Here is an 11,184-nt window from a genome sequence, read left to right on the forward strand (position 1 = left end):
TGGTCAACAAATAATATTACCTACTGTAGGCGAGGATGATGCGAAAGCTGAGCAGGCACGAGCCCAGAAGCGTACCTACCCTTCTCACTCTCCAAGCCCAGCCCATATTCTAACTCCTCCAGCCAGCCTGCCTGGGCTACCCAGATGGAAAGGAATCTCTGCTTCTCGGACCACCCCCAGGCTTGACTTTGGACGCTCTGTCAGAGGTCTTTTGAGTAAGGTTGCGACGGGTCAAACACTGGGCTTCCCTTGCTGCCTGGCACAGGTGGGCACATAGGAGGTGCAGAGTCAATATACATTGCTTGATGTATGGATGGAGGAAGGATCCAGGAAACTTCCCTGGGAGGGTGAGGCCGGATGGTAAGCTCAGGGGTCGCCCCATTCTCTTTTTCAACTGCCAAGACCTGACTTTAAACGTAGCAGTGTGATGGAGGGAACAAAGGCTTTGGTGTCAGAGAGACTCAGGTTAAAATTACAGCTCTACCACTCACCAGGTCTGTGACCTTGGAGTAGTTGCTTTGCCTTACAATGCCTTGGATTTCTTATCTGTAAAATGGGAATACTAGTAATTATTCAGCAGGGTGGTTGTTATTTTTCAAGCATGCTACACGTGGTCCTGCCTCAAGGCTTTCACACTTGCTGTTCCCTCCCCTAAACCATTATTCCCCCATTGCACTTCAGTCAGCTCTCTCACCGCAGACTCAGTGGGCAACTGGGACTTTGTTGTTTTAACAATTTAATAATCCCTGTATCTCCATTATGATGCCAGGAGCTGCTTTTGTTAAACATTCCTTGAATGAATGAACAGTGAGGATTGAACGAGAGGGGGTCTGCAGGACCCTCACACATGATCTGTGAGGATTGAATGAGACAGGGTCTGCAGGACCCTCACACAGTGGCTGGCACACAGTGCACACTCCATCAATGGGAGCAATGCCCCCTTCCAGCCTGTCCCCACTCTGACCTCAGCCTGGGTCTTTCTGCTCTGGGTCCAGAGGACGCAGCTAGCTGGAGGAGAGGCCTGAGCATCTGGGGCACCAGGCTGCATGCAGACTCAGGCACATATTTAAGAATTTTCAAGCCCTTTGCTCTCTTCCTCCATCCTTAGCAAACAGAAGAGCCTTGATCTTGAGGGGGCCCAGAGTGGACTCCATCATCTCTATTTCCTCTGAGGGCCCTGGACACATCATCACCCAGACTCACCATGTGAATCACACGCATTCAGCTCCTTCCTAAATGCCTTCCTCTGTGTCAAGCAGAAAACTAAAGCCAGAAAACTGAACTCTAATTAAGCACATGCAGGATTCCATTTTGTTCTATTAGAAAGGCCTCTATAGTAGAATGCATTGACATGACTGTGAGCCTGAAACTATTTTATACAAAAAATAAAAGAAATTCCCCTACTGGTGACTCTGGCTCCTGTACTATGAGATTTACAACCTCTGAAGAAGTGAGATAATGCTGTAAAAATGAGGGATTAAAGCATAGACAGTTCTGTAAAAGAAATTTTAGTAGTTTAAAGTTCAAAATTCCTGCTTCGTTGATGTTTTTCATATTTAGCGAGCTTTGCTTAAAATCAAAAGAAGTTGGCTTCAAAGGTTCATGATTGACAGGTCTGTTGAGTCAAGGTTGGGCCAGCTCTTGTATGCAGGACAGTGACCCGGATCCTAAAGATACACTTAAACAGAATCCCTGCCCTTAAGGACCTGCCCTTCTGGTAGAGCCCCCAGCCATGTTCCCACGTGGGGGTACCCAGTGAGGTGCTCTGATTGGGGAGAACCACACCTTGCCATCGCCCAAAGGAAGGAAGGAGTTAACGGGGTGGGAGGGGTGGCGGCAAGAAGCTGAAGGACCTTCATAGGAGGCACTTGAGCTGCATCTTAAAGACTGCAGGTATTCAGCAAGCAAGCCAAGGAGGGAAAGGTCTGCTGGGTGAGGGAACAGCATGTGAGAAGGCACATGAGGGCCCAGGGGAGCAGCGCCAGTTCAAGGAACCGTGCAATATTTAGTAGGGAGGAAAGATGGTGGCTTCTATATGAGATTCTGTCTATTGGGAACAGTACTGAACATTGTCACATATGATATCACAGGACAAAAATTTTTTAACTTTGTATTTTTTTCACAAGAGTTTTGAGAGACTGTACTGTGCGGCCTCTGCTCCTAAAACTGACTTTGTCAGAGGCTGTGCTTTCAGACCAATGGAATGTCCATGGGAGAAAGTCTACTGGCCTTCAAAGAGGCCCCAGGGGAGCAGAATATGCCCTCTAGCTTCTCCTGGAATGAGTGCATGCACACACACACCTCACTTCTTGCCTAGTTCCATTTATACACGTGTTAACCAGTCTTTCCGGTCTGAAATCTTGTCACGCTATTCTCATTTTGAAGTCTCTCTATAACTCTGCCTGGTTCATCTGGACAAAGTTCGTGCTACTAAACTGACCTATGAAATTTGTCACCAACTGGACCCCTCTGACTCTCCAGCCCCGTCTCTGACCACCTGCATTTGGTACTTTCTGCTCCAACATCAAACAGCTTCTGGTTCCCTGTACACAAGCTCCTATTTCTTGCTTCTCAAAATACCTTCCTATCTCTCTTTGCCTCACCACTTCTTACTCAGCCTCAACCCTTGGCTCAAGCTTCATGTTTGACTGTCCTTCCTTGGCAGGGCCCACGTGTGTTGAATTAGGAGACCCTACTCTGAGGTCCCAGAGAATGCTGGGCTCCTAGGGGGCTGCCGTGGCCTGCTCACCTGCATCTTTGTTTATACAATGCCTCTCCCCTCGCCCAGGGCTGACTTGCCTGTTAGGCATGGTGCCTGGGACCCATGATATCTTTAGGGACAGGTGAAAATGTCTTAATTTCTTCTAAAATCAGAAGAAAATCTGAAGATAGTAATAATGAACATGCAGTAATGAATCCAACACAGATTGTATTCATCCTTATACCAATGCTGTCATAAAATATAATCTAACATTAAAAAAAAAAATTTAACAGAGGAAGGGGTCCATGAAGGCGAAAGTGCCTAGGGCCTTGGGAGTCATAAAGCAGCCCTGCCTCCCCCTCCCCACCATGCCATGAGTCCTGGAGACCCTGTCCTCGTAGCCTCAGCACCTGGGAGCCTGCTCATTAAAGGTGTGTTGGGGAAACTGGGCCATCTGGGGCAGGAGGGAGAAGGGAAAGCTGCTGTCAGGGTGTCTGAGAGAGAACTGGGGCACAGTCCTAGGAAATCAGTCCGTGTGACCCTAAAACTCTTTAAGAACTGAGAGAGAGGAACTGAGGAAGATCTGAAATATTGGGGGAAATCTAAATACAACAGGCACCCAGGCCCAACCTGTTCCTGGGTCTCAGAATTGATGAAATGACTCTATATTATGATGATATGGAAGAATTAGTGCTGGCTGGGCCTCCAAAAGTAATCACATGAAAATGCAAGATTCCTGAGGCAGCCCTCAAGACCAAAAGAACGAGGCAAATTGGATGAATCCACAGGAAGAAGGAGTAACGGATGAAATATCTTTATTTTGATGTGATTTTTCAAGTGTACGGCTCCAGGAATAAAAGTCACCAGGAATGAAAGTTGTCCTCGTGTCTCTAGGCAAAATGCATAATAACGGACTCAAAAGATGAACCTCCATCATTTTTAGTGAGGGGTCGGGGAGTCTCAACGCCTTACTGGAAAAACTTTGTCAGCTTCCAAAGCAGTAGATAAATCATGGCCTCTAATAGAATCAGGAAGTGCAGTTCTCAGTTACAGAATCCTAGACCTGGTAAGCTATGAAACTCCTTAGAGAGCAATCAATGACCTCCCCTGTGGTATAGATGAGGAAACTGAGGTCCCCAGTCAGGGAATGACTGACCCAAGTTTTCCCACCATGTACCCAGCAGTGTCAGGGCTGAGAGGGAACACATGGCTACAATCCCTAATGATCTAGCCAAGCTACACACACCCTACAACGAGAATAAAAGAAGGGACCATGCAAATCCTCATTTTCCTTTAAACTCTTAAGCTATTTAAGATTCTTTGGTTGAGGGCAAGGGGGAGCTGTTGGAGTCTAGAGCGCTGTTTCCAATTATGGCAGTTGTGAAATCAGATGAAGAGGGCTTGCTCTTTGTTACATTAGGATCCTTTTCATTCAGCAGTTCTTGGATTACTGCTGCCAGAAGAGTCTTCGCCACACTCTACAATGGACAAATCGGTACTGTCTGCCAGCTTGGAGTCCTCAGACGGGCCTGCGTAGAAGAGGAGGACACTAGCAGCGGAAGCAGTTACATTCCCACCTAGGACAGCACCCACAGCATGAGCAGGATCCAGCAAGAGCTCCCCTCCTTGCTCTAGCTTACCCTCAGCGCTGTCTCACGGGGGCTCCCACCCCTGTTAGTACCGCTCCAGCAGGCTGAAAGCACCTGCTTGGCAGATGCCCCCTGCTTCTCCATCTTGCTACCTCTTGGGCTCATCTCTTCCCACCCTTGCAGCCATAGTCCCTCAGAGCATTCTATATTCAAGCTAATTAACTCTCAGCAAGGTTTCAAACCCCATGAATCTGCTAGAGGTTTCAGAATTTCTGAGGTGAAGACTATCATTACTTTAAATGTCCAATTTGTAGTCTATCAACCTGGAATATCAGAGTAACCAAGTTTAATAAATTGATTCTGTTTGGTGTAGGGGAAGTCTCTGGCTATTGTCTTATTGTTTTAAAAATGTATTATTTCATTCATGCAACCAACTTTGATTGAGTCTCACCTCTGTGTCAAACACTGAAATTAAAAGATGAGGAGATCACAGTCCTTTGCCTTTAAGAAGCTCTCGGGGAGTGTCGGACCAATAAACTGACCACGACAGCTGTTGTAATAAGTGTGAAGGCTGAAGAATTTTCAGGGTGGGGATTCTATATGAGACAATATGATAGACTAGATATTTATAGGAAAATCTCCAGTAAAGCACAGTTTAAATGCAGTTAAAATATTAAAAACTTATTTTGATGCATGACTGAGGTGGAGGAAAAAGGAATTTCCCAGAAGCCTGAAATGACAAGGAAGCATAGGCATGAATCCACAGACTAAACCAGTCCAGGAGCCAGAAAGTTTTGGGGATGCCTGTTGATTTCAGGGTACCAGGGATTTGGGTTTTAATGAGTAATAAATGATATAGGATACAAATCTGGGCCTTTATCAGAGGTGACTAAATGGGAGATGCCCCAACAGCCAGACCCCCTTGAGGAGCAACACTTTGAGTGAGAGAACAAGGAGATAAAATCTATACCCTACAAATGTATACAGTGGACCCATGTTCTAATAGAATGAGAAAGAAAGAGAGAGAGAGAGAAAAGGAAAGAGCAAAATTAAAGAAAGACATCTCTTATACTACCTAAACTTGAACCTGCCCTCTTGTGGGTTTGTGATCAAAATTAAATTTATCTCTGTAGAAATAAAAAAGTCCCCTAGGCTTTATCCTTTAGTCGTCCAAAATTGTTACTGATCTGAAGAAGCAAATCTTTCAAGACCTCAGAAAATTCCCGCAGGTATAGATCCAAAGAACATCCTTTCTCAATAAAAGTTCACTAAACAGACAAGGAGGAACACCACCGTTAGAGTTGGCATAAATAATACAGGATCAGAGCAGCACAGACTGTATTTCATTATAAGGAACAGAATATAAAACAAATATCTTTAATAATGTTAAAAAGAGTAATTAAAGGAATGATAAAAAATAATATATTATCAAAATTGATCAGACAGATGCAAAATGGAAAAAAGGAACAAATACAACATCTAGAGCTAAAAGAAAATAAAAATGTGCCTGTGTTAAAATAAAACTGGCCAATGAGGCTGGCCCAGTGGCGCAGCGGTTAAGTTCACACGTTCTGCTTCAGCGGCCAGGGGTTTGCTGGTTCGGATCCCGGGTGCGGACATGGCACAACTTGGCAAGCCACGCTGTGGTAGGTGTCGCACATATAAATTAGAGGAAGATCGGCATGGATGTTAGCTCAAGGCCAGTCTTTCTCAGCAAAAAGAGGAGGATTGGCAGCAGTTAGCTCAGGGCTAATCTTCCTCAAAAAAAAAAAAATTTAAAATAAAAATTAAAAAAATAAAAGTGGCCAAATCTAACTGCAGATGGAATTGAAGGTAAAATTTGTGAACTGTAAGATTTATCTGAAGAAATTATCCAGAACATTCCCCAAAGAGACAAATACCAAGAGAAACACAAGAAAGCTAAAAAGCTAAAAGATACGAGCAGTAGAGTGAGAGAGTAAAACATATGTCTAACTAGAGTCCTCAAGAGAAAGGAGAAAGGCCAAGATAAAAGCAATATTTAAAGAAAATGAATGAAAATTTTCCATAACTGTTTGAAAGCAACAATTCTCAGATTCAAGAAAACTGATAAATCCCAAGCAGGATAAATGAGAAGAATTCCATATCCAGATATTGTTCAGTCAAATTACAAAACAGCAAGACAAAGAGAAAATCTTAGGAGGTATAAAGAAAAGCCAGAATACTTATATAAGAACTCAATTAGATTAAATCTGACTTTTCAATATTAATAATGAAAATTGAACAATATCTCCAAAGTTCTGGGAACAAAAAATAACTGTCAGGCTAGAATTCTATGTCCAGCTCTTCAGGAAGTAGTACAATAATTCCAGAAGGAAAGTTGGACAATGAAGATGGAATAGTAAACAAAGAAAATGTTAAACACATGGGTAAATATAAAAACATATACTGCATTAAACTATTGTCATATGTATAATTTGTATAAAGAAACAGGGTAGAGCTAAAATTCAGGACAACAATAGCACACTATTCAGAACTGGGATGATCAGAGTTAATGCTATCAAATTCTGGTATTATTTGGAAGAAGTGAAAGATATTAAATAAGTTTAGAATTTAAATTAAATATGTATATTATATGAATATGTATACCTATATATAACTTCCATACTAGTTGAAGAAAATTGAAGTATGGAGGAGGGCTAGAAATCAAACCAAAAAGGGGGAGAAAGTTAAAAAAAAAAAAAAGCCAAAAAACCTATATACTGCAAACAGTACTGAAGAAAGGATAAATTGGTATAATCACTTTTAAAAACAATTTTGCATTGCCAAATGAATTGAAATGTGCATATTCTTTGATGCAACACTGCCATTTCTAAGTTTGTATTTTAAAGATGTTTGTAAAATGCATCAAGACAAATGCTCAAAAATGTCTATGAGCATTTCTTATAGGAACAAAAAAAATATCATCAGGAGAATGGATACATATATTGTGATGATTTATACAATGGAATACTCTACAGCACTAGAAATAACTAATGGACTTTAGCCTCATGCATTAACATGGATGAATCTCAAAAATGTAATGTTGAGTGAAAAAAGCAAGTCAGAAGAATATAAATTATTTGATTCAATGCATATAGCGTTCAAATATAGGCAAAACTATGCAACATATTGTGCTTACAAATATGGTCAAATGCTATAAAAATAAAAAGACAATTTAAAAATTCAAGGCAGTGGTGATCTCTTGAAATCACACAGAAATGGAAAGATATTCCGTGCCCTTGGATTGGCAGAATTAACATAGTTAAAATGTCCATACTTCCTAAAGCAATCTACAGATTCAATGCAATCCTTATCAAAGTCCCAATGACATTTTTCACAGAAATGGAACAAAGAATCCTAAAATTTGTATGGAACAACAAAAGGCCCTGAATAACAAAAGCAATCTTGATAAAAACATCAAAGCTGGAGGTATCACACTCCCTGATTTCAAAATATACTACAAAGCTGTAGTAACTGAAACAGCATGCTTCTGGCAGAAAAACAGACACACAGATCAATGGCACAGAATCAAGAGCCCAGAAATAACCTCATGCATCTACAGACAGCTAATTTTTGACAAGGGAGTCAAGAACATACAATGGAGAAAGGAAAGTCTCTTCAATAAATGGTGTTGAGAAAATTGGACAACCACGTGCAAAAGAATGAAAATAGAACATTGTCTTACACCATACATAGTAATTAACTCAAAATGTATTAAAGACTTGAACGTAACACTTGAAACCATAAAACTTCTAGAAGAAAACACAGGCAATACACTCTTTGAAACTGGTCTTAGCAGCATGATTTTGAATAGCATGTCTCACCGGGCAAGAGAAAAGAAAAAATAAACAAATGGGACTACATCAAACTAAGTGCCTTCTGCACAATAAAGGAAACCATCAACAAAACAAAAAGACAACCTAAAAATTGGGAGAAGGTACTTACAAATCATATATCCAATAAGGGGTTAACATTCAAAATATATAAAGAACTCATACAACTCAACAACAACAAAACAAGCAATCCAGTTAAAAACCTGAACAGAGGATCTGAACAGACATTTTTCCAAAGAAGATACACAGACGGCCAACAGGCACACGACAAGATGTTCAACATCATTAATTATTAGGGAAATGCAAATCAAAGCCACAATGAGATATCACCTCACGCCTGTCAGAATGGTTATAATTAACAAGACAAGAAATAACAAGTGTTGAAGAGTATGTGGAGAAAAGGGAAGCCTCATACACTGCTGGTGGGAATGTAAACTGGTGCAGCTACTGTGGAAAACACTATGCATATTCCTCAGAAAACTAAGAATAGAACTACCATATAATCCAGCTATTCAACTTCTGGGTATTTATCCAAAGAGCAGGAAACACTAAGTTAAAAAGATATTTGCACCCTTATGTTCACTGCAGCATTATTCACAATAGCCAAGACTTGGAAACAACCTAAGTGCCCGTCAATGGATAAATGGATAAAGAAGATGTGGTATATACACACAAAATGGAATGATAGCCAGCCATAAAAAAAGATGAAATCTTCCTTTTGTGACAACATGGATGTAACGTAAGGGTGTTATGCTCAGCAAAATATGTCAGATGGAGAAAGTCAAGTACCATATGATTTTACTCATAAGTGGAAGATAAAAACAAGAACAACAACAAACACATAGATACAGAGACTAGATTGGTCGTTACCGGAGGAGGGAGGGAGGAAGAGAAAGGGATGACAGGGCACATGTGTACGGTGATGGATGGTAATTAGACTTTGGGTGATGAACACGACGTAGTCTACAAAGAAACTGAAATGAAATGATGTGCACCTGAAATTTATATAATGTTGTAAACCAATGTTACCTCAATAAAAATACTTAAATAAATAAAGTCGAAGTCCTATAAAAATGTTAAAAAAAAAATAAAAAGAACACGGACAATGGAAAACTACACGTCATTGTGTGTTTGAAGCATGGGGAGCCTGTGGCGGGAGCTGGGGGAGACGAGGCTGGAAAATGAGGCAGGCGCCTGAGCTTGTTTGGAGCTTTGCTCATGCTCCTGTGTCACGAGCAGGAAGGCATTTAGCAGACTTGGAATTTCCTCTTGGTGATGGCCCGAGATGCAATATTTCATTCGGGTGACAGGGATGAAATTCATTTTAAGCTAAGCACAAATAAATCTTTATTCTACATAGCCTTGCAGCAATTTCTTGCTGGAGGATAGGATATGAACCTCAACTCAGAGGGGACAGGAAGGGTCTCTTGGGTAGAAAAGAGATGAATGTTTCGATAGACACAGGCTGTCAACATTTCAGCACAAACAAACATCTGAAACCTTTTCCCTGTGGTTGGCAAATTGTCACGATAATATTAAATCCTTTCACTTGAGCTTTGCTTTCTGCTTTCAAGTACAGCACCAAATAAGATGGCTTAAAATTCAGATGGAGAAATCCTTGGCCAAGAGAGAAGGAAGATGCCCAGGATCACTCACAGTGAGTGAGTGCCAGGGGAACAATTGGAACCCAGGACTCCTAGAAGTTCGAAGAAGAGTTTACAAACCTAGAAATCTAAAATCAGAAAATGTTGAGTGTGAACATTAGGGCAACCTCCTCAACACTGAGCTCTCAGGCAGAGAAAGGCAGAGCTTCCACTCTGTGGTCACTGGTGATTGTCAGATGTCACATCCACCTTACATGATGACCTCAGAGGAGGAAGGAGAAAGGGGTCCAACGAGAAGGGAGGATTGGGAAAGGGTATGCCATGGTGAAAAGGATTTCTAAGTGAAAAATGACTGAACGCCAATCTCTGAAGTGTTAGGGCACCAACTGCCTTACATAGAGCCTGAGATCTCTGTGCAGGGAATATGGAGGTCAGTGCCTACGAAAACAAACTCCTCCAGTTTACCAGTTTTGCCAACCCATGGCCAGCTCTCATCTGATGGCTTAGTAATGAGTGAGTGAATTTCAGTGTCGAGGGCTCCCTCACTCTATAGGCAAATGCAAATACAACGCCCATTTAATTTTCTGATAGACATTCTGTCCAGGAATTACATTCCCTTTTGTCCAAATTAGGGATGTCCTTTAGCCAAATCTCCCGCCCCTCTTTGGACCATAGATGGTCTCACATCTATTCTGGCTTTGATATTTATAGTTCACTTACGTTATGAGAAAGGTGATCATGTGTGCAAAACAGACACCCCTTGCGATGTTTTAGAACAGTGTGTATTGTTGCATCATTCTGCAACAGATCCTCAGGTGTAACAGAGTCAAACAATGGCTCTTAAAGCAGAGGGTCCACTCAGAGTAAAATCCTGGTGAGATCCAGTCAAAAGGATGAAATGAATGCCAGACAACGAGCGGAGCTCTGTGTGTAGAAACAGATGCTCCACAATAAGTAAACACACAGGAAACAGACCCCTCCACTACCTCTAACATCTCAAGATCATGGCGGGAAACAGCCTGCTTCTGAAGTTTAAGGAAAACAAACAAAATCTGAGGTTTTGTGGAAAAGTTATCTGGATGCTCAGAGAAAGCATTTGCCCTCTTCTTACATACACACAATGTGTGAAGCTCACAGGAATTGTGTGCTTTTGTTTTTGTTGTTTTATTTTCCCTATTCCATATGGGAAAATGACCAAAATAGAGCAGAATGACTTTCAGAAGATGAAGCACAGTTAGCTGAGTTGTTGGAGTGCCCCCCAAATCGCAGGAGAAGGGTGGAGGTGTGCATCTGAGTCTCACACTGACCATTGTAATGGGAAATCAGCTGAGAGTTGGCGAGCAGCTTAATCCCAAGAAAACTGTGATGGGGGCAGCCTCAAAGTACATAAGGACTTCAAAAATAGCTGAGAATCTGGGCCTTTTCACACTAAATAT

The sequence above is a fragment of the Equus przewalskii genome, chromosome 14, assembly GCF_037783145.1.
Source record: "Equus przewalskii isolate Varuska chromosome 14, EquPr2, whole genome shotgun sequence".
In the NCBI taxonomy this organism is placed as follows: domain Eukaryota; kingdom Metazoa; phylum Chordata; class Mammalia; order Perissodactyla; family Equidae; genus Equus; species Equus przewalskii.